This window comes from Mobula birostris, chromosome 13 (genome assembly GCF_030028105.1).
Source record: "Mobula birostris isolate sMobBir1 chromosome 13, sMobBir1.hap1, whole genome shotgun sequence".
NCBI lineage: Eukaryota > Metazoa > Chordata > Chondrichthyes > Myliobatiformes > Myliobatidae > Mobula > Mobula birostris.
The window spans coordinates 111,352,229-111,376,860 of record NC_092382.1 but is presented as its reverse complement, the minus strand read 5'-3'; the positions used below and the strand labels follow the sequence as shown (position 1 = coordinate 111,376,860).

Genomic DNA, 24,632 nt, shown 5'->3' with positions numbered 1-24,632 from the left:
GTTGTCCCAGGATTGAAATATCACAGACGAGGTGGCATGCCTTTATGCTGAGAGGGGTTAAGTTGAAAGGAGATATGTGGGGCAAGGTTTTGTTGACACCTTGTGGTGGGTGCATGAAATGCCCCTCCAGGGGTGATACTTGAAGCAAATACAACAGAGAGGATCAAGAGACTCTTCAATAGGTACATGAACGTGCAGGAAATGGACAAGTGGGGATATTATATTGTCAGATGGCATTAGTTCAGTGGGGCATTAAATGAGAAATTAATGGCATGTTTCTCAAATGTTTTGTTCACTGTTCCAAGTTCATAGAACATAGAACATAGAATAGTACAGCACAGTACAGGCCCTTCGGCCCACAATGTTGTGCTGACCCTCAAACCCTGCCTCCAATCTTAGCCCCCAACTTAAATTCCTCCATATACCTGTCTAGTAGTCTCTTAAACTTCACTAGTGTATCTGCCTCCACCACTGACTCAGGCAGTGCATTCCACGCACCAACCACTCTCTGAGTAAAAAAACCTTCCTCTAATATCCCCCTTCAACTTCCCACCTCTTACCTTAAAGCCATGTCCTCTTGTATTGAGCAGTGGTGTCCTGGGGAAGAGGCGCTGGCTATCCACTCTATCTATTCCTCTTATTATCTTGTACACCTCTATCATGTCTCCTCTCATCCTCCTTCTCTCCAAAGAGTAAAGCCCTAGCTCCCTTAATCTCTGATCATAATGCATACTCTCTAAACCAGGCAGCATCCTGGTAAATTTCCTCTGGACCCTTTCCAATGCTTCCACATCCTTCCTATAGTGAGGTGACCAGAACTGGACACAGTACTCCAAGTGTGGCCAAACCAGAGTTTTATAGAGCTGCATCATTACATCGCGACTCTTAAACTCTATCCCTCGACTTGTGAAAGCTAGCACCCCATAAGCTTTCTTAACTACCCTATCCACCTGTGAGGCAACTTTCAGGCAACACACATAAAAGTTGCTGGTGAACACAGCAGGCCAGGCAGCATCTCTAGGAAGAGGTGCAGTCGACGTTTCAGGCCGAGACCCTTCGTCAGGACAAACTGAAGGCGGATATTTACCCCGAGGTCCCTCTGCTCCTCCAGACAACCAGGTATCCAGCCACTTACTTTTTACTCTGCCTTGGAGTTTGTCCTTCCAAAGTGTACCACGTCAAACTTCTCCGGGTTGAACTCCATCTGCCACTTCTCAGCCCACTTCTGCATCCTGTCCCTGTCTCTCTGCAATCTTTGACAATCCTCTACACTATCCACAACACCACCAACCTTTGTATCATCTGCAAACTTGCCAACCCACCCTTCTACCTCCGCATCCAGGTCGTAAATAAAAATCACGAAAAGTAGAAGTCCCAGAACAGACCCTTGTGGGACACCACTAGTCACAATCCTCCAATCTGAATACACTCCCTCCACCACCACCCTCTGCCTTCTGCAGGCAAGACAATTCTGAATCCACCTGGCCAAACCTCCCTGGCTCCCATGCCTTCTGACTTTCTGAATAAGCCTACCGTGTGGATTCTTGTCCAATCTTGTTCCTCGGTATGTTTTTCAACCCTTGGACTGGATCCAGCAGCACTGGCTGATCTTACCAGTTGTTGTGAAATCTTCATCACTATTCTCCACCTTATACCAACAAATCAAACTGAAAACACTTTCTTGACAGTTCCAGGTAAATTTATTATCAAAACATGTGTACATTACCACGTGATTCTTGGAGATTCAATTTCTTGCACCTGTTGAGAAGGAAAAAAAACACACAATAGAATTTATTAAAAACTGCACAGGAAAAGACAAAGACAGAGAAGCTACCGATGGGTAACGATAATAAAGGGTGAAAATAAAAAAAAATACGACTATGATATTGAGTTGTAGACTCTGTGAAAGTGAGTCTGTAGGTTGTGGAATCAGTTGAGATTTGTTGGTGAATGAGGTTATCCACACCGGTTCAGGAGCCTGATGGTTGTAGGGTAACAACAGTTCCTGAACAAAGGGGTCCAGCGACCCTCTTCCAGATGTAGTGGTGAGGAGAGAGCGTATCCTGAATGCTGGGCGTTCTTGATGATAGATGCTGCTTTCCTGTGGCAGTGGCCCATGTGAATCACAAACAGAACCCTCTCCTGCTGGGGAAGTGCAGGATCTTATAGACTGTGAGGCAAGACCCTCTTGAATACATTTGTCCTTGACCAGCATTTCAGGTCCTGGGAGGGAATAAAGTCTCCCTCATGTGGACAGGATCCTGAAATAACTATGGCACAACTGTAGAGCCGATGGGGTGGTGCGTGCGTTTTCCACTCCTCACTGAAAACCTCAACGAGGTCGACGTATTCCTCGGAAATTTCCTCAGAACATCATAGGTCAAAGACTAGGGAATGTCAGAGGCAGCTCGGAAACATAGATTACAGTCTTGGGAATCCTGCAAGCTTCTGGGAGGCAGAGCAGATGACAGCAGGAAGCCCAGCCCAGGATACTGCCATTAGACCATAACAGGGCCTTGCTGTCAAAACCATGGACACTCTCAGAGGAGGTCCAAAATCTGCCTCCCAATCTGCTCCTCAGTATCTCTGCTGCTACCAGGGGCCCTGTAGATTACTCCCAATAGATTAACTGCTCCTGCCTGTTCCTGACTTCCACCCATACTGACTCAAAAGAGGATCCTGCTACATTACCCATCCTTTCTGTAGCTGTAATAGTATCCCTGACCGGTAATGCCATCCCTCCTCCCCTTTTACGCCCCCCATCTATCCCTTTTAAAGCACTGAAGTCCAGGAATATTGAGAATCCTTTCCTGCCCTGGTGCCAGCCGAGTCTCTGTAATGGCCATTACATCATAAGACCATAAGACCATAAGCCAAAGGAGCAGAAGTTTGCCATTCGGCTCATCGAGTCTGCTCCGCCATTTTATCATGAGCTGATCCATTCTCCCATTTAGTCCCTCTCCCCTGCCTTCTCACCATAACCTTTGATGCCCTGGCTACTCAGATACCTATCAATCTCTGCCTTAAATACACCCAATGACTTGGCCTCCACTGCTGCCCGTGGCAACAAATTCCATAGATTCACCACCCTCTGGCTAAACAAATTTCTTCGCATTTCTGTTCTGAATGGGCGCTCTTCAACGCTTAAGTCATGCCCTCTCGTACCAGACTCCCCCATCATGGAAACAACTTCACCACATCCATTCTGTCCATGCCTTTCAACATTCAGAATGTTTCTATGCAGTCTCCCCTCAATCTTCTAAACTCCAAGGAGTACAGTCCAAGAGCGGAAAAACGTTCCTCATATGTTAACCCTCTCATTCCCGGAATCATTCTAGTGTATCTTCTCTGCCCTCTCCAACGTCAGCACATCCTTTCTTAAATAAGGAGACCAAAACAGCCCACAGTACTCCAAGTGAGATCTCACCAGCACCTTATAGAGCCTCAACATCACACCCCTGCTCCTATACTCTATTCCTCTAGAAATGAATGCCAACATTGCATTCGCCTTCTTCACCACCGACTCAACCTGGAGGTTAACCTGAAAGGTATCCTGTATGAGGACTCCCAAGTCCTGTTGCATCTCAGAACTTTGAATTCTTTCCCCATTTAAATAATAGTCTGCCTGTTTATTTCTTCTGCCAACGTGCATCACCATACACTTTCCAACATCGTATTTCATTTGCCACTTCTTTGCCCATTCTTCCAATCTATCCAAGTCTCTCTGCAGACTCTCCGTTTCCTCAGCACCACCAGCCCTTCCAACTATGTTCGTATTATCAGCAAACTTAGCCACAAACCCATCTATTGCATAATCCAAATCGTTGATGTACAATGTAAAAAGAAATGGCCCCAACACGGACCCCTGTGGGACACCACTGGTAATCTCAGAACTTTGAATTCTCTCCCCATTTAAATTATAGTCTGCCTGTTTATTTCTTCTGCCAATGTGCAGGATCCCTTTATTCCCACTCTCTGTTTCCTGCCAATCAGCCAACGCCCTATCCACGTGTGTAACTTTCCCGTCATTCCATGGGCTCTTATCTTGTTCAGTAGACTCATGTGTGGCACCTTATCCAAGGCCTTCTGAAAACCCAAATATACAACATCCACTGCATCTCCCTTGTAGAAATATAAAGAAATATAGAAAATAGGTGCAGGAGCAGGCCGTTCGACCCTTCGAGCCTGCAACTTCATTCAGTATGGTCATGGCTGATCATCCAACTCAGAACCCGATAGCAGCCTTCCCTCCGTACCCCCGATCTCTTTAGCCACAAGAGCCAGATCTAACTCCCTCTTAAAAAAGCCAACGAACTGGCCTCAACTGTTTCCTGTGTCAGAGAATTCCACAGATTCACCACTCTCTGTGTGAAGAAGTTTTTCCTAAACTCGGTCCGAAATGGCTTCCCCTTTATCCTCAAACTGTGACCCCTCGATCTGGACTTCCCCAACTTCGATAGCAATCTTCCTGCATCTAGCCTTTCCAATCACTTTAGGATTTTATACGCTTCAATCAGATTCCCCCTCAATCTTCTAAATTCCAGAGACTATAAGCCTAGTCGATCCAATCTTTTATCATATGAAAGTCCTGCCATCCCAAGAATCAATCTGGTGAACCTTCTTTGTATGTCCTCTATGGCAAGAATGTCTTTCCTCAGATTAGGGGACCAAAACTGCACAAAATACTCATGGTGTGGTCTCACAAAGGCCTTGTACAACTGCAGTAGTACCTCCCTGCTCCTGTACTCGAATCCTCTCGCTGTGAATGCCAGCATACCATTCGCCTTTTTCACTGCCTGCTGTACCTGCATGCCCACTTTCAATGACTGGTGTATAACGACACCCAGGTCTCGTTGCACCTCCCCTTTTCCCAATCGGCCACCATGCAAATAATAATCTGTTTTCCTGTTTTTGCCACCAAAGTGGAAAACCTCACATTTATCCACATTAAATTGCATCTGCCATGAATTTGCCCACTCACCTAACCTATCCAAGTCACCCTGCATCCTGTCAGCATCCTCCTCACAGCTAACACTGCCGCCCAGCTTCGTGTCATCTGCAAACTTGGAGATGCTGCATTTAATTCCCTCATATAGGTCATTAATTATATTGTAAACAACTGGGGTCTCAGCACTGAGCCTTGGGTTACCCCACTATTCACTCCCTGCCATTCTGAAAAGGTCCCGTTTATTCCACTCTTTCCTTTCAGTCTGCCAACCAATTCTCAATCCACATCAATACCTTACCCCAAATACTGTGTGCTTTAAGTTTGCCAACTAATCTCCTGTGTGGGACCTTGTCAAAAGCCTTTTGAAAATCCAAATATCCCACATCCACTGGTTCTCCCCTATCCACTCTACTATTTACATCCTCAAAAAATTCTATGAAATTCGTCAGACAAGATTTTCCTTTCACCAATCCATGCTGACTTTGTCCGATGATTTCACCGCTTTCCAAATGTGCTGTTATCACATCTTTTATTAGTGACTCTAGCATTTTCCCCAACACCGATGTCAGGCTAACCTATAATTCCCCGGTTTCTCTCTCCCTCCGTTTTCAAAAAGCCGGGTTACATTAGCCACCCTCCAATCCTCAGAATCTAGTCCAGTCTCTAAAGAGTTTTGAAAAATTATCACTAATGCATCCACTATTTCTTGGGCTACTTCCTTAAGCACTCTGGGATGCAGACCATCTGGCCCTATGGATTTATCTGCCTTTAATCCCTTCAATTTACCTAACACCACTTCCCTACGAACATGAGTTTCCCTTAATTCCTCCATCTCACGAGACCCTCTGTCCCCTACTATTTCCGGAAGATTATATATATCCTCCTTAGTGAAGACCGAACCAAAGTAGTTATTCAATTAATCTGCCATGTCCTTTTTCCCCATAATCAATTCACCTGTTTCTGTCAGTAGGGGACCTACATTTGTCTTAACCAATCATTTTCTTTGTCTAGCCGACTTGTAACTCACTCAAAAAATTGTAATAGGTTTGTCAGGCAGGATTTTCCTTTAAGGAATCCATGCTGAGTTCTGCCTATCTTGCCATATCCCTCTAGGTACTCTGTAACCTGATCCTGGACAATCGACTCCAACAACATCCCAACCACCGATGTCAAGGTAATAGGGCTATAATTTACTTTTTGCTTCCTTGACCCCTTCTTAAACATCTGAGTGACATTTGCAACCTTCCAGTCCTCCGGAACCATGCCAGAATACATCGACTTTTGAAAGATCATCGCTAATGCCTCCGCAATCTCCACAGCTACTTTCTTCAGAACATGCGGGTTTATTCCATCCGCTCCGGGAGATTTATCTGCCTTTAGACTATTCAGCTTCCTGAGTACTTTCTGTGTCGTAATTGTGACTGCGCACATTTCTCTTTCCTGCCTCCCTTGAGTGTCCGGTATACTGCTGATGCCTTCCTCAGTGAAGACTGACGCAAATTACACGTTCAGTTCCTCCGCCATCTCCTTATCATAATTCCATGTATGTATCCAAGCTCTCAGCTCAGCACCTTTGTTCCTGATGTTTCTTGCAGTGAAATACACCCACTTTAGCCCTTCAGCCTTCCTACCTTTACACCCTATATTCTGCTTCTCTTTCCACAAAGCCTATCTCCTCCCAGCTTCTTATTTCATTTCCCTACCCCGATCACTCATCTTTCCCCTCATCTGGTCTCAAGATGTGTATAGGTTTTGAGGGGTATAGATAGGGTGAATAAAATGCACCCTATTCCCATCATTCCCAGAATCACTTGGCGTGGTGGATAGAGCCAAAGTAGTTCCGTAATCAGTGACACGTCTGTGCACTACATAGGAGAATGGATACAGTCAGTGACACGACAAACTCACAGGCAAAGTGTCACCTCATCTGGATGGGCAGGTCTGCCACTTGTTGAGACCCGACGTGGATTATAAGCAGAGAATGGATAAACTCGCGTTGTTTTCTCTGCAGCTGCGGAGGCTGAAGGAAAATTTAACAAATGTTTGTCAGATTACAGTGTCACAGATAGCATAGGCAATTGGTTTGTTGTCCCAGGATTGAAATATCACAGACGAGGTGGCATGCCTTTATGCTGAGAGGGGTTAAGTTGAAAGGAGATATGTGGGGCAAGGTTTTGTTGACACCTTGTGGTGGGTGCATGAAATGCCCCTCCAGGGGTGATACTTGAAGCAAATACAACAGAGAGGATCAAGAGACTCTTCAATAGGTACATGAACGTGCAGGAAATGGACAAGTGGGGATATTATATTGTCAGATGGCATTAGTTCAGTGGGGCATTAAATGAGAAATTAATGGCATGTTTCTCAAATGTTTTGTTCACTGTTCCAAGTTCATAGAACATAGAACATAGAATAGTACAGCACAGTACAGGCCCTTCGGCCCACAATGTTGTGCTGACCCTCAAACCCTGCCTCCAATCTTAGCCCCCAACTTAAATTCCTCCATATACCTGTCTAGTAGTCTCTTAAACTTCACTAGTGTATCTGCCTCCACCACTGACTCAGGCAGTGCATTCCACGCACCAACCACTCTCTGAGTAAAAAAACCTTCCTCTAATATCCCCCTTCAACTTCCCACCTCTTACCTTAAAGCCATGTCCTCTTGTATTGAGCAGTGGTGTCCTGGGGAAGAGGCGCTGGCTATCCACTCTATCTATTCCTCTTATTATCTTGTACACCTCTATCATGTCTCCTCTCATCCTCCTTCTCTCCAAAGAGTAAAGCCCTAGCTCCCTTAATCTCTGATCATAATGCATACTCTCTAAACCAGGCAGCATCCTGGTAAATTTCCTCTGGACCCTTTCCAATGCTTCCACATCCTTCCTATAGTGAGGTGACCAGAACTGGACACAGTACTCCAAGTGTGGCCAAACCAGAGTTTTATAGAGCTGCATCATTACATCGCGACTCTTAAACTCTATCCCTCGACTTGTGAAAGCTAGCACCCCATAAGCTTTCTTAACTACCCTATCCACCTGTGAGGCAACTTTCAGGCAACACACATAAAAGTTGCTGGTGAACACAGCAGGCCAGGCAGCATCTCTAGGAAGAGGTGCAGTCGACGTTTCAGGCCGAGACCCTTCGTCAGGACAAACTGAAGGCGGATATTTACCCCGAGGTCCCTCTGCTCCTCCAGACAACCAGGTATCCAGCCACTTACTTTTTACTCTGCCTTGGAGTTTGTCCTTCCAAAGTGTACCACGTCAAACTTCTCCGAGTTGAACTCCATCTGCCACTTCTCAGCCCACTTCTGCATCCTGTCCCTGTCTCTCTGCAATCTTTGACAATCCTCTACACTATCCACAACACCACCAACCTTTGTATCATCTGCAAACTTGCCAACCCACCCTTCTACCTCCGCATCCAGGTCGTAAATAAAAATCACGAAAAGTAGAAGTCCCAGAACAGACCCTTGTGGGACACCACTAGTCACAATCCTCCAATCTGAATACACTCCCTCCACCACCACCCTCTGCCTTCTGCAAGCAAGACAATTCTGAATCCACCTGGCCAAACCTCCCTGGCTCCCATGCCTTCTGACTTTCTGAATAAGCCTACCGTGTGGATTCTTGTCCAATCTTGTTCCTCGGTATGTTTTTCAACCCTTGGACTGGATCCAGCAGCACTGGCTGATCTTACCAGTTCTTGTGAAATCTTCATCACTATTCTCCACCTTATACCAACAAATCAAACTGAAAACACTTTCTTGACAGTTCCAGGTAAATTTATTATCAAAACATGTGTACATTACCACGTGATTCTTGGAGATTCAATTTCTTGCACCTGTTGAGAAGGAAAAAAAACACACAATAGAATTTATTAAAAACTGCACAGGAAAAGACAAAGACAGAGAAGCTACCGATGGGTAACGATAATAAAGGGTGAAAATAAAAAAAAATACGACTATGATATTGAGTTGTAGACTCTGTGAAAGTGAGTCTGTAGGTTGTGGAATCAGTTGAGATTTGTTGGTGAATGAGGTTATCCACACCGGTTCAGGAGCCTGATGGTTGTAGGGTAACAACAGTTCCTGAACAAAGGGGTCCAGCGACCCTCTTCCAGATGTAGTGGTGAGGAGAGAGCGTATCCTGAATGCTGGGCGTCCTTGATGATAGATGCTGCTTTCCTGTGGCAGTGGCCCATGTGAATCACAAACAGAACCCTCTCCTGCTGGGGAAGTGCAGGATCTTATAGACTGTGAGGCAAGACCCTCTTGAATACATTTGTCCTTGACCAGCATTTCAGGTCCTGGGAGGGAATAAAGTCTCCCTCATGTGGACAGGATCCTGAAATAACTATGGCACAACTGTAGAGCCGATGGGGTGGTGCGTGCGTTTTCCACTCCTCACTGAAAACCTCAACGAGGTCGACGTATTCCTCGGAAATTTCCTCAGAACATCATAGGTCAAAGACTAGGGAATGTCAGAGGCAGCTCGGAAACATAGATTACAGTCTTGGGAATCCTGCAAGCTTCTGGGAGGCAGAGCAGATGACAGCAGGAAGCCCAGCCCAGGATACTGCCATTAGACCATAACAGGGCCTTGCTGTCAAAACCATGGACACTCTCAGAGGAGGTCCAAAATCTGCCTCCCAATCTGCTCCTCAGTATCTCTGCTGCTACCAGGGGCCCTGTAGATTACTCCCAATAGATTAACTGCTCCTGCCTGTTCCTGACTTCCACCCATACTGACTCAAAAGAGGATCCTGCTACATTACCCATCCTTTCTGTAGCTGTAATAGTATCCCTGACCGGTAATGCCATCCCTCCTCCCCTTTTACGCCCCCCATCTATCCCTTTTAAAGCACTGAAGTCCAGGAATATTGAGAATCCTTTCCTGCCCTGGTGCCAGCCGAGTCTATGTAATGGCCATTACATCATAAGACCATAAGACCATAAGCCAAAGGAGCAGAAGTTTGCCATTCGGCTCATCGAGTCTGCTCCGCCATTTTATCATGAGCTGATCCATTCTCCCATTTAGTCCCTCTCCCCTGCCTTCTCACCATAACCTTTGATGCCCTGGCTACTCAGATACCTATCAATCTCTGCCTTAAATACACCCAATGACTTGGCCTCCACTGCTGCCCGTGGCAACAAATTCCATAGATTCACCACCCTCTGGCTAAACAAATTTCTTCGCATTTCTGTTCTGAATGGGCGCTCTTCAACGCTTAAGTCATGCCCTCTCGTACCAGACTCCCCCATCATGGAAACAACTTCACCACATCCATTCTGTCCATGCCTTTCAACATTCAGAATGTTTCTATGCAGTCTCCCCTCAATCTTCTAAACTCTAAGGAGTACAGTCCAAGAGCGGAAAAACGTTCCTCATATGTTAACCCTCTCATTCCCGGAATCATTCTAGTGTATCTTCTCTGCCCTCTCCAACGTCAGCACATCCTTTCTTAAATAAGGAGACCAAAACAGCCCACAGTACTCCAAGTGAGATCTCACCAGCACCTTATAGAGCCTCAACATCACACCCCTGCTCCTATACTCTATTCCTCTAGAAATGAATGCCAACATTGCATTCGCCTTCTTCACCACCGACTCAACCTGGAGGTTAACCTGAAAGGTATCCTGTATGAGGACTCCCAAGTCCTGTTGCATCTCAGAACTTTGAATTCTTTCCCCATTTAAATAATAGTCTGCCTGTTTATTTCTTCTGCCAACGTGCATCACCATACACTTTCCAACATCGTATTTCATTTGCCACTTCTTTGCCCATTCTTCCAATCTATCCAAGTCTCTCTGCAGACTCTCCGTTTCCTCAGCACCACCAGCCCTTCCAACTATGTTCGTATTATCAGCAAACTTAGCCACAAACCCATCTATTGCATAATCCAAATCGTTGATGTACAATGTAAAAAGAAACGGCCCCAACACGGACCCCTGTGGGACACCACTGGTAATCTCAGAACTTTGAATTCTCTCCCCATTTAAATTATAGTCTGCCTGTTTATTTCTTCTGCCAATGTGCAGGATCCCTTTATTCCCACTCTCTGTTTCCTGCCAATCAGCCAACGCCCTATCCACGTGTGTAACTTTCCCGTCATTCCATGGGCTCTTATCTTGTTCAGTAGACTCATGTGTGGCACCTTATCCAAGGCCTTCTGAAAACCCAAATATACAACATCCACTGCATCTCCCTTGTAGAAATATAAAGAAATATAGAAAATAGGTGCAGGAGCAGGCCGTTCGACCCTTCGAGCCTGCAACTTCATTCAGTATGGTCATGGCTGATCATCCAACTCAGAACCCGATAGCAGCCTTCCCTCCGTACCCCCGATCTCTTTAGCCACAAGAGCCAGATCTAACTCCCTCTTAAAAAAGCCAATGAACTGGCCTCAACTGTTTCCTGTGTCAGAGAATTCCACAGATTCACCACTCTCTGTGTGAAGAAGTTTTTCCTAAACTCGGTCCGAAATGGCTTCCCCTTTATCCTCAAACTGTGACCCCTCGATCTGGACTTCCCCAACTTCGATAGCAATCTTCCTGCATCTAGCCTTTCCAATCACTTTAGGATTTTATACGCTTCAATCAGATTCCCCCTCAATCTTCTAAATTCCAGAGACTATAAGCCTAGTCGATCCAATCTTTTATCATATGAAAGTCCTGCCATCCCAAGAATCAATCTGGTGAACCTTCTTTGTATGTCCTCTATGGCAAGAATGTCTTTCCTCAGATTAGGGGACCAAAACTGCACAAAATACTCATGGTGTGGTCTCACAAAGGCCTTGTACAACTGCAGTAGTACCTCCCTGCTCCTGTACTCGAATCCTCTTGCTGTGAATGCCAGCATACCATTCGCCTTTTTCACCGCCTGCTGTACCTGCATGCCCACTTTCAATGACTGGTGTATAACGACACCCAGGTCTCGTTGCACCTCCCCTTTTCCTAATCGGCCATCATTCAGATAATAATCTGTTTTCCTATTTTTGCCACCAAAGTGGATAACTTCACATTTATCCACATTAAATTGCATCTGCCATGAATTTGCCCTCTCACCCAACCTATCCAAGTTACCCTGCATCCTCTTAGCATCCTCCTCACAGCTAACACTGCCGCCCAGCTTCGTGTCATCCGCAAACTTGGAGATGCTGCATTTAATTCCCTCATATAGGTCATTAATTATATTGTAAACAACTGGGGTCTCAGCACTGAGCCTTGGGTTACCCCACTAGTCACTCCCTGCCATTCTGAAAAGGTCCCATTTATTCCACTCTTTGCTTTCTGTCTGCCAACCAATTCTCTATCCACATCAATACCTTACCCCAAATACTGTGTGCTTTAAGTTTGCACACTAATCTCCTGTGTGGGACCTTGTCAAAAGCCTTTTGAAAATCCAAATATCCCACATCCACTGGTTCTCCCCTATCCACTCTACTATTTACATCCTCAAAAAATTCTATGAAATTCGTCAGACAAGATTTTCCTTTCACCAATCCATGCTGACTTTGTCCGATGATTTCACCGCTTTCCAAATGTGCTGTTATCACATCTTTTATTAGTGACTCTAGCATTTTCCCCAACACCGATGTCAGGCTAACCTATAATTCCCCGGTTTCTCTCTCCCTCCGTTTTCAAAAAGCGGGGTTACATTAGCCACCCTCCAATCCTCAGAATCTAGTCCAGTCTCTAAAGAGTTTTGAAAAATTATCACTAATGCATCCACTATTTCTTGGGCTACTTCCTTAAGCACTCTGGGATGCAGACCACCTGGCCCTATGGATTTATCTGCCTTTAATCCCTTCAATTTACCTAACACCACTTCCCTACGAACATGAGTTTCCCTTAATTCCTCCATCTCACGAGACCCTCTGTCCCCTACTATTTCCGGAAGATTATATATATCCTCCTTAGTGAAGACCGAACCAAAGTAGTTGTTCAATTAATCTGCCATGTCCTTTTTCCCCATAATCAATTCACCTGTTTCTGTCAGTAGGGGACCTACATTTGTCTTAACCAATCATTTTCTTTGTCTAGCTGACTTGTAACTCACTCAAAAAATTGTAATAGGTTTGTCAGGCAGGATTTTCCTTTAAGGAATCCATGCTGAGTTCTGCCTATCTTGCCATATCCCTCTAGGTACTCTGTAACCTGATCCTGGACAATCGACTCCAACAACATCCCAACCACTGATGTCAAGCTAATAGGTCTATAATTTACTTTTTGCTTCCTTGACCCCTTCTTAAACATCTGAGTGACATTTGCAACCTTCCAGTCCTCCGGAACCATGTCAGAATACATCGACTTTTGAAAGATCATCGCTAATGCCTCCGCAATCTCCACAGCTACTTTCTTCAGAACATGCGGGTGCATTCCATCCGCTCCGGGAGATTTATCTGCCTTTAGACTATCAGCTTCCTGAGTACTTTCTGTGTCGTAATTGTGACAGCGCACATTTCTCTTCCCTGCCTCCCTTGAGTGTCCAGTATACTGCTGATGCCTTCCTCAGTGAAGACTGACGCAAATTACACGTTCAGTTCCTCCGCCATCTCCTTATCATAATTCCATGTATGTATCCAAGCTCTCAGCTCAGCACCTTTGTTCCTGATGTTTCTTGCAGTGAAATACACCCACTTTAGCCCTTCAGCCTTCCTACCTTTACACCCTATATTCTGCTTCTCTTTCCTCAAAGCCTATCTCCTCCCAGCTTCTTATTTCATTTCCCTACACCGATCACTCATCTTTCCCCTCATCTGGTCTCAAGATGTGTATAGGTTTTGAGGGGAATAGATAGGGTGAATAAAATGCACCCTATTCCCATCATTCCCAGAATCACTTGGCCTGGTGGATAGAGCCAAAGTAGTTCCGTAATCAGTGACACGTCTGTGCACTACATAAGAGAATGGATACAGTCAGTGACACGACAAACTCACAGGCAAAGTGTCACCTCATCTGGATGGGCAGGTCTGGCACTTGTTAAGACCCGACGTGGATTATAAGCAGAGAATGGATAAACTCGCGTTGGTTTCTCTGCAGCTGCGGAGGCTGAAGGAAAATTTAACAAATGTTTGTCAGATTACAGAGTCACAGATAGAATACACAATTGGTTTTGTTGAAATATCACAGACGAGGTGGCATGCCTTTATGCTGAGAGGGGTTAAGTTGAAAAGGAGATATGTGGGGCAAGGTTTTGATGACATCTTGTGGTGGGTGCATGAAATGCCCCTCCAGGGGTGATACTTCAAGCAAATACAACAGAGGGGATCAAGAGACTCTTCAATAGGTACATGAACGTGCAGGAAATGGACAAGTGGGGATATTATATTGTTAGATGGCATGAGTTCAGTGGGGCATTAAATGAGAATTAATGGCATGTTTCTCGACTGTTTTGTTCACTGTTCCAAGTTCATAGAACATAGAACATAGAATAGTACAGCTCAGTACAGGCCCTTCGTCCCACAATGATGTGCCGACCCTCAAACCCTGCCTCCAATCTTAGCCCCCAACTTAAATTCCTCCATATACCTGTCTAGTAGTCTCTTAAACTTCACTAGTGTATCTGCCTCCACCACTGACTCAGGCAGTGTATTCCACACACACCAACCACTCTCTGAGTAAAAAACCTTCCTCTAATATCCCCCTTGAACTTCCCACCCCTTACCTTAAAGCCATGTCCTCTTGTATTGAGCAGTGGTGTCCTGGGGAAGAGGCGCTGGCTATCCACTCTATCTATTCCTCTTATTATCTTGTACACCTCTATCATGTCTCCTCTCATCCTCCTTCTCTCCAACGAGTAAAGCCCTAGCTCCCTTAATCTCTGATCATAATGCATGCTCTCTAAACCAGGCAGCATCCTGGTAAATCTCCTCTGTACCCTTTCCAATGCTTCCACATCCTTAATATAGTGAGGTGACCAGAACTGGACACAGTACTCCAAGTGTGGCCAAACCAGAGTTTTATAAAGCTGCATCATTACATCGCAACTCTTAAACTCCATCCCTCGAATTATGAAAGCTAACACCCCGTAAGCTTTCTTAACTACCCTATCCACCTGTGAGGCAACTTTCAGGGATCTGTGGACATGTACCCCCAGATCCCTCTGCTCCTCCACTCAACCATGTATCCAGCCACTTACTTTGTACTCTGCCTTGGAGTTTGTACTTCCAAAGTGTAACCACGTCAAACTTCTCCGAGTTGAACTCCATCTGCCACTTCTCAGCCCACTTCTGCATCCTGTCACTGTCTCTCTGCAATCTTTGACAATCCTTCACACTATCTACAACAGCACCAACCTTTGTGTCATCTGCAAACTTGCCAACCCACCCTTCTACCTCCGCATCCAGGTCGTAAATAAAAATCACGAAAGTAGAGGTCCCAGAACAGACCCTTGTGGGACACCACTAGTCACAATCCTCCAATCTGAATGTACTCCTTCCACCACCACCCTCTGCCTTCTGCAGCAAGACAATTCTGAATCCACCTGACCAAACCTCCCTGGCTCCCATGCCTTCTGACTTTCTGAATAAGCCTACCGTGTGGAACCTTGTCCAATCTTGTTCCTCGGAATGTTTTTCAACCCTTGGACTGGATCCAGCAGCTCTGGCTGATCTTACCAGTTCTTGTGAAATCTTCATCACTATTCTCCACCTTATACCAACAAATCAAACCTACAACCCTTTCTTGACAGTTTCAGGTAAATTTATTATCAAAACATGTATACATTACCACGGGATTCATGGAGATTCAATTTCTTGCACCTGTTGAGAAGGAAAAAAAACACACAACAGAATTTATTAAAAACTGCACAGGAAAAGACAAAGACAGAGAAGCTACCGATGGGCAAGGGTAATAAAGGGTGAAAATAAAAAAAAATACGACTATGATATTGGGTTGTAGACTCTGTGAAAGTGAGTCTGTAGGTTGTGGAATCAGTTGAGATTTGTTGATGAATGAGGTTATCCACATCGGTTCAGGAGCCTGATGGTTGTAGGGTAACAACTGTTCCTGAACAAAGGGGTCCAGCGACCCTCTCCCAGATGTAGTGGTGAGGAGAGAGCGTATCCTGAATGCTGGGCGTCCTTGATGATAGATGCTGCTTTCCTGTGGTAGTGGCCCATGTGAATCACAAACAGAACCCTCTCCTGCTGGGGAAGTGCAGGATCTAATAGACTGTGAGGCAAGACCCTGTTGAATACATTTGTCCTTGACCAGCATTTCAGGTCCTGGGAGGGAATAAAGTCTCCCTCATGTGGACAGGATCCTGAAATAACTATGGCACAACTGTAGAGCCGATGGGGTGGTGCGTGTGTTTTCCACTCTTCACTGAAAACCTCAAGGAGCTCGAAGTATTCCTTGGAAACTTCCTCAGAACATCTTAGTTCAAAGACTTGGGAATGTCAGAGGCAGCTCGGAAACATAGACTACGATCTTGGGAATTCTGTAAGCTTCTGGGAGGCAGAGCAGATAACAGCAGGAAGCCCAGCCCAGGATACTGCCATTAGACCATAACAGGGCCTTGCTGTCAAAACCCATGGACACTCTAAGAGGAGGTCCAAAATCTGCCTCCCAATCTGCTCCTCAGTATCTCTGCTGCTACCAGGGGGACTATAGAATACACCCAATAAATTAACTGCTCCCTTTCCTGTTCCTGACTTCCACCCATATTGACTCAAAAGAGGATCCTGCTACATTACCCACCCTTTCTGTAGCTTTAATAGTATCCCTGACCGGTAATGCCATCCCTCCTTCCCTTTTACGCCCACCATCTATCCCTTTTAAAGCTCTGAAGTCCAGGAATATTGAGAATCCTTTCCTGCCCTGGTGCCAGCCGAGTCTCTGTATTGGCCATTACATCATAAGACCATAAGACCATAAGCCAAAGGAGCAGAAGTTTGCCATTCGGCTCATCGAGTCTGCTCCGCCAGTTTATCATGTGCTGATCCATTCTCCCATTTAGTCCCTCTCCCCGCCTTCTCACCATAACCTGTAATGCCCTGGCTACTCAGATACCTATCAATCTCTGCCTTAAATACACCCAATGACTTGGCCTCCACTGCTGCCCGTGGCAACAAATTCCATAGATTCACCACCCTCTGACTAAAAAAATTTCTTCGCATTTCTGTTCTGAATGGGCACCCTTCAACGCTTAAGTCATGCCCTCTCGTACCAGACTCCCCCATCATGGAAACAACTTCACCACATCCATTCTGTCCATGCCTTTCAACATTCAAAATGTTTCTATGCAGTCTCCCTTCAATCTTCTAAACTCCAAGGAATACAGTCCAAGAGCGGAAAACTTTCCTCATATGTTAACGCTCTCATTCCCGGAATCATTCTAGTGAATATTCTCTGTACTCTCTCCGACGTCAACACATCCTTTCTTAAATAAGGAGACCAAAACAGCCCACAGTACTCCAAGTGAGGTCTCACCAGCGCCTTATAGAGCCTCAACATCACATCCCTGCTCCTATACTCTATTCCTCTAGAAATGAATGCCAACATTGCATTCGCCTTCTTCACCACCGACTCAACCTGGAGGTTAACCTGAAAGGTATCCTGTATGAGGACTCCCAAGTCCTGTTGCATCTCAGAACTTTGAATTCTCTCCCCATTTAAATAATAGTCTGCCTGTTTATTTCTTCTGCCAATGTGCATCACCATACACTTTCCAACATCGTATTTCATTTGCCACTTCTTTGCCCATTCTTCCAATCTATCCAGTCTCTCTGCAGACTCTCCATTTCCTCAGCACCACAAGCCCTTCCAACTATGTTCATATAATCAGCAAGATTAGCCACAAAACCATCTATTCCATAATCCAAATCGTTGATGTACAATGTAAAAAGAAACGGCCCCAATACGGACCCCTGTGGGACACCACTGGTAACCGGCAGCCAACCAGAATAGGATCCCTTTATTCCCACTCCCTGTTTCCTGCCAATCAGCCAACGCCCTATCCACGTATGTAACTTTCCCGTCGTTCCATGGGCTCTTATCTTGTTAAGTAGACTCATTTGTGGCACCATATCAAAGGCCTTCTGAAAACCCAAATATACAACATCCACTGCATGTCCCTTGTAGAAATATATAGAAATATAGAAAATAGGTGCAGGAGCAGGCCGTTCCACCCTTCGAGCCTGCAACTTCATTCAGTATGGTCATGGCTGATCATCAAACTCAGAACCCTATAGCAGCCTTCCCTACATACCCCCTGATCTCTTTAGCCACAAGAGCCAGATCTAACTCCCTCTTAAAAAAGCCAACGAACTGGCCTCAACTGTTTCCTGTGGCAGAGAATTCCACAGATTCACCACTCTCTGTGTGAAGAAGTTTTTCCTAAACTCGGTCCGAAAAGGCTTCCCCTTTATCCTCAAGCTGTGACCCCTCGATCTGGACTTCCCCAACTTCGGAAGCAATCTTCTTGCATCTAGCCTTTCCAATCCCTTTAGGATTTTATATGCTTCAATCAGATCCCCCCTCAATCTTCTAAATTCCAGAGACTATAAGCCTAGTCGATTCAATCTTTTATCATATGAAAGTCCTGCCATCCCAAGAATCAATCTGGTGAACCTTCTTTGTATGTCCTCTATGGCAAGAATGTCTTTCCTCAGATTAGGGGACCAAAACTGCACAAAGTACTCCAGGTGTGGTCTCACTAAGGCCTTGTACAACTGCAGTAGTACCTCCCTGCTCCTGTATTCGAATCCTCTCGCTATAAATGCCAGCATACCATTTGCCTTTTTCACCGCCTGCTGTACCTGCATGCCCACTTTCAATGACTGGTGTAGAATGACACCCAGGTCTCGTTGCACCTCCCCTTTTCCTAATCGGCCACCATTCAAATAATAAACTGTTTTCCTGTTTTGCCACCAAAGTGGAAAACCTCACATTTATCCACATTAAATTGCATCTGCCATGAATTTGCCCACTCACCTAACCTATCCAAGTCACCCTGCATCCTCTTAGCATCCTCCTCACAGCTAACACTGCCGCCCAACTTTGTGTCATCCGCAAACTTGGAGATGCTGCATTTAATTCACTCATATAGATCATTAGTTATATTGTAAACAACTGGGGTCTCAGCACTGAGCCTTGGGTTACCCCACTAGTCACTCCCTGCCATTCTGAAAAGGTCCCATTTATTCCACTCTTTGCTTTCTGTCTGCCAACAATTCTCTATCCACATCAATACCTTACCCCAAATACTGTGTGCTTTAAGTTTGCCCACTAATCTCCTGTGTGAGACCTTGTCAAAAGCTTTTTGAAAATCCAAATATCCCACATCCACTGGTTCTCCCCTGTCCACTCTACTATTTACATCCTCAAAAAATTCTATGAAATTCGTCAGACAAGATTTTCCTTTCACCAATCCATGCTGACTTTGTCCGATGATTTCACCGCTTTCCAAATGTGCTGTTATCACATCTTTTATAAGTGACTCTAGCATTTTCCCCACCACCGATGTCAGGCTAACCTATAATTCCCCAGTTTCTCTCTCCCTCCGTTTTCAAAAAGCGGGGTTACATTAGCCACCCTCCAATCCTCAGAATCTAGTCCAGTATCTGAAGAGTTTTGAAAAATTATCACCAATGCATCCACTATTTCTTGGGCTACTTCCTTAAGCACGCTGGGATGCAGATCATCTGGCCCTGGGGATTTATCTGCTTTTAATCCCTTCAATTTACCTAACACCACTTCCCTACGAACATGAGTTTCCCTTAATTCCTCCATCTCACGAGACCCTCTGTCCCCTACTATTTCCGGAAGATTATATATATCCTCCTTAGTGAAGACCGAACCAAAGTAGTTATTCAATTGGTCTGCCATGTCCTTTTTCCCCATAATCAATTCACCTGTTTCTGTCAGTAGGGGACCTACATTTGTCTTAACCAATCATTTTCTTTGTTTAGCCGACTTGTAATTCACTCAAAAAATTGTAATAGGTTTGTCAGGCAGGATTTTCCTTTAAGGAATCCATGCTGAGTTCTGCCTATCTTGCCATATCCCTTAGGTACTCTGTAACCTGATCCTTGACAATCGACTCCAACAACATCCCAACCACCGATGTCGAGCTAATAGGTCTATAATTTCCTTTTTGCTTCCTTGCTCCCTTCTTAAACATCTGAGTGACATTTGCAACCTTCCAGTCCTCCAGAACCATGCCAGAATCTATCGACTTTTGAAAGATCATCGCTAATGCCTCCGCAATCTCCACAGCTACTCTCTTCAGAACACGCGGGTGCATTCCATCTGCTCCGGGAGATTTATCTACCTTTAGACTATTCAGCTTCCTGAGTACTTTCTGTGTCGTAATTGTGATAGTGCACATTTCTCTTCCCTGCCTCCCTTGAGTGTCCGGTATACTGGTGATGCCTTCCTCAGTGAAGACTGACGCAAAATACACGTTCAGTTCCTCCGCCATCTCCTTATCATAATTCCATGTATGTATCCAAGCTCTCAGCTCAGCACCTTTGTTCCTGATTTTCTTGCAGTGAAATACACCCACGTTAGCCCTTCAGCCTTCCTACCTTTACACCCTTTATTCTGCTTCTCTTTCCTCAAAGCCTATCACCTCCCAGCTTCTTACTTCATTTCCCTTCCCGATCACTCACCTTTCCCCTCATCTGCTCTCAAGATTGTGTATAGGTTTTGAGGGGAATAGATAGGGTGAATAAAATGCACCCTATTCCCATCATTCCCAGAATCACTTGGCCTGGTGGATAGAGCCAAAGTAGTTCCGTAATCAGTGACACGTCTGTGCACTACATAAGAGAATGGATACAGTCGGTGACACGACAAACTCACAGGCAAAGTGTCACCTCATCTGGATGGGCAGGTCTGGCACATGTTGAGACCCGACGTGGATTATAAGCAGAGAATGGATAAACTCGCGTTGTTTTCTCTGCAGCTGCGCAGGCTGAAGGAAAATTTAACAAATGTTTGTCAGATTACAGAGTCACAGATAGAATAGACAATTGGTTTTGTTGAAATATCACAGACGAGGTGGCATGTCTTTATGCTGAGAGGGGTTAAGTTGAAAGGAGATATGTGGGGCAAGGTTTTGTTGACATCTTGTGGTGGGGTGCATGAAATGCCCCTCCAGGGGTGATACTTGAAGCAAATACAACAGAGAGGATCAAGAGACTCTACAATAGGTACATGAACGTGCAGGAAATGCACAAGTGGGGATATTATATTGTTAGATGGCATGAGTTCAGTGGGGCATTAAATGAGAAATTAATGGCATGTTTCTCGACTGTTTTGTTCACTGTTCCAAGTTCATAGAACATAGAACATAGAATAGTACAGCACAGTTCAGGCCCTTCGGCCCACAATGTTGTGCCGACCCTCAAACCCTGCCTCCAATCTTAGCCCCCAACTTAAATTCCTCCATATACCTGTCTAGTAGTCTCTTAAACTTCACTAGTGTATCTGCCTCCACCACTGACTCAGGCAGTGCATTCCACGCACCAACCACTCTCTGAGTAAAAAACCTTCCTCTAATATCCCCCTTCAACTTCCCACCTATTACCTTAAAGCCATGTCCTCTAGTATTGAGCAGTGGTGCCCTGGGGAAGAGGCGCTGGCTATCCACTCTATCTATTCCTCTTATTATCTTGTACACCTCTATCATGTCTCCTCTCATCCTCCTTCTCTCCAACGAGTAAAACCCTAGCTCCCTTAATCTCTGACCATAATGCATACTCTCTTAACCAGGCAGCATCCTGGTAAATCTCCTCCGGACCCTTTCCAATGCTTCCACATCCTTCCTATAGTGAGGTGACCAGAACTGGACACAGTACTCCAAGTGTGGCCAAACCAGAGTTTTATAGAGCTGCATCATTACATCGCGACTCTCAAACTCTATCCCTCGACTTGTGAAAGCTAGCACCCCATAAGATTTCTTAACTACCCTATCCACCTGTGAGGCAACTTTCAGGCAACACACATAAAAGTTGCTGGTGAATGCAGCAGGCCAGGCAGCATCTCTAGGAAGAGGTGCAGTCGACATTTCAGGCCGAGATCCTTCGTCAGGACTAACTGAAGGCGGACATTTACCCCGAGGTCCCTTTGCTCCTCCAGACAACCAGGTATCCAGCCACTTACTTTTTACTCTGGCTTGGAGTTTGTCCTTCCAAAGTGTACCACGTCAAACTTCTCCGAGTTAAACTCCATCTGCCACTTCTGCATCCTGTCAATGTCTCTCTGCAATCTTTGACAATCCTCCACACTATATACAACAGCACCAACCTTTGTATCATCTGCAAACTTGCCAACCCACCCTTCTACCTCCGCATCCAGGTCGTAAATAAAAATCACGAAAAGTAGAGGTCCCAGAACAGACCCTTGTGGGACACCACTAGTCACAATCCTCCAATCTGAATACACTCCCTCCACCACCACCCTCTGCCTTCTGCAGGCAAGCCAATTCTGAATTCACCTGGCCAAACCTCCCTGGCTCCCATGCCTTCTGACTTTCTGAATAAGCCTACCGTGTGGAATCTTGTCAAGTCTTGCTCCTCGAAATGTTTTTCAACCCTTGGACTGGATCCAGCAGCACTGGCTGATCTTACCAGTTCTTGTGAAATCTTCATCACTATTCTCCACCTTATACCAACAAATCAAACCTGCAACCCTTTCTTGACAGTTCCAGGTAAATTTATTATCAAAACATGTATACATTACCACGTGATTCATGGAGATTCAATTTCTTGCACCTGTTGAGAAAGAAAAAAAACACACAACAGAATTTATTAAAAACTGCACAGGAAAAGACAAAGACAGAGAAGCTACCGATGGGCAAGGATAATAAAGGGTGAAAATAAAAATAAAATACGACTATGATATTGAGTGGTAGACTCTGTGAAAGTGAGTCTGTAGGTTGTGGAATCAGTTGAGATTTGTTGATGAATGAGGTTATCCACACCGGTTCAGGAGCCTGATGGTTGTAGGGTAACAACTGTTCCTGAACAAAGGGGTCCAGCGTCCCTCTCCCAGATGTAGTGGTGAGGAGAGAGCGTATCCTGAATGCTGGGCGTCCTTGATGATAGATGCTGCTTTCCTGTGGCAGTGGCCCATGTGAATCACAAACAGAACCGTCTCCTGCTGGGGAAATGCAGGATCTAATAGACTGTGAGGCAAGACCCTCTTGAATACATTTGTCCTTGACCAGCATTTCAGCTCCTGGGAGGGAATAAAGTCTCCCTCATGTGGACAGGATCCTGAAATAACTATGGCACAACTGTAGAGCCAATGGGGTGGTGCGTGTGTTTTCCATCCCTTCACTGAAAACCTCAAGGAGGTCAAAGTATTCCTTGGAATCTTATTGAGAACATCATAGGTCAAAGACTTGGGAATGTCAGAGGCAGCTCGGAAACATAGATTACAGTCTTGGGAATCCTGTGAGCTTCTGGGAGGCAGAGCAGAGCAGAGCAGAAAGCCCAGCCCAGGATACTGCCATTAGACCATAACAGGGCCATGCTGTCAAAACCATGGACACTCTCAGAGGAGGTCCAAAATCTGCCTCCCAATCTGCTCCTCAGTATCTCTGCTGCTACCAGGGGGACTATAGAATACACCCAATAGATTAACTGCTCCCTTCCTGTTCCTGACTTCCACCCATACTGTCTCGAAAGAGGATCCTGCTACATTACCCACCCTTTCTGTAGCTGTAATAGTATCCCTGACCGGTAATGCCATCCCTCCTCCCCTTTTACGCCCCCCATCTATCCCTTTTAAAGCACTGAAGTCCAGAAATATTGAGAATCCTTTCCTGCCCTGCCGCCTGCTCCTGCGGGCGCCAGGTCGCGGATGGAGACCGTGTCCTCCCGCCCATCAGGTAAAACCACGTAGGCATACTGGGGGTTCGCATGAAGTAAGTGAACCCTCCCGACTATCGGGGAGTATTTATGGCTCCTCGCATGTTTCCGGAGCAGCACTGGCCCCGGGGACGTCAGCCAAGGTGGTAGGGTGGTCCCAGTGGTCGATTTTCTGGGAAACGAAAAGAGCCGCTCATGGGGGGTGGCATAACAGGGAGCGGATGGAGTGGAGTGCCTCGGGAAGGACCTCCTGCCAGCGGGAGACTGGCAGTCCCTTTGACCTGAGGGCTAAGAGTGTGGCTTTCCACACTGTGCCATTCTCCTTCTCTACCTGTCCATTCCCCCGGGGATTACAGCTCGTGGTCCTACTGGTCGCAACTCCCCTAGCCAGTAGATATTGGTCACTCATAAACGAGGACGCTCTGTCACTGTGGATATAGCATGGGTATCCGAACAGAGTGAAGAGCTTGCGCAGGGCTTTTATAACTGACGTGGTAGTGGTGTCGGGGCAGGGGATGGCGAGGGGGAACCGCGAGTACTCGTCAGTTACGTTAAGAAAGTACACATTGCGGTCGGTGGAGGGAAGGGGGCCCTTAAAGTTGACACTCAGTCGCTCAAAGGGGCGGGTGGCCTTGATGAGTGGTGCCTTTTCGGTTCGGTAGAAGTGCGGTTTGCACTCTGCCCAGACTTGGCAGTCCCTGGTCATCATCCTGATCTCCTCAAGGGAGTAAGGCAGGTTCCGGGCTTTCACCAAGTTGAAAAGCCGGGTGACTCCCGGGTGGCAAAGCTCTACATGTAGGGCGTATAGCCAGTCGATCTGCGCGCTGGCGCACGTTCCCTGGGATAGGGCGTCGGAGGG

General features: G+C 45.8%; 1 long non-coding RNA gene across 1 annotated transcript; it reads right to left on the bottom strand.

Annotated features, from left to right (window-relative positions):
• Window positions 1-1,724: 1,724 nt before the first annotated feature.
• Window positions 1,725-22,673, bottom strand: LOC140206706 (uncharacterized). The gene is made up of 3 exons (XR_011888364.1): window positions 22,641-22,673; window positions 8,760-8,791; window positions 1,725-1,758 (listed from the first exon to the last, which is right to left on the bottom strand). It is a non-coding gene; the product is annotated as an uncharacterized lncRNA (long non-coding RNA).
• Between the last annotated feature and the right edge of the window lie 1,959 nt (window positions 22,674-24,632).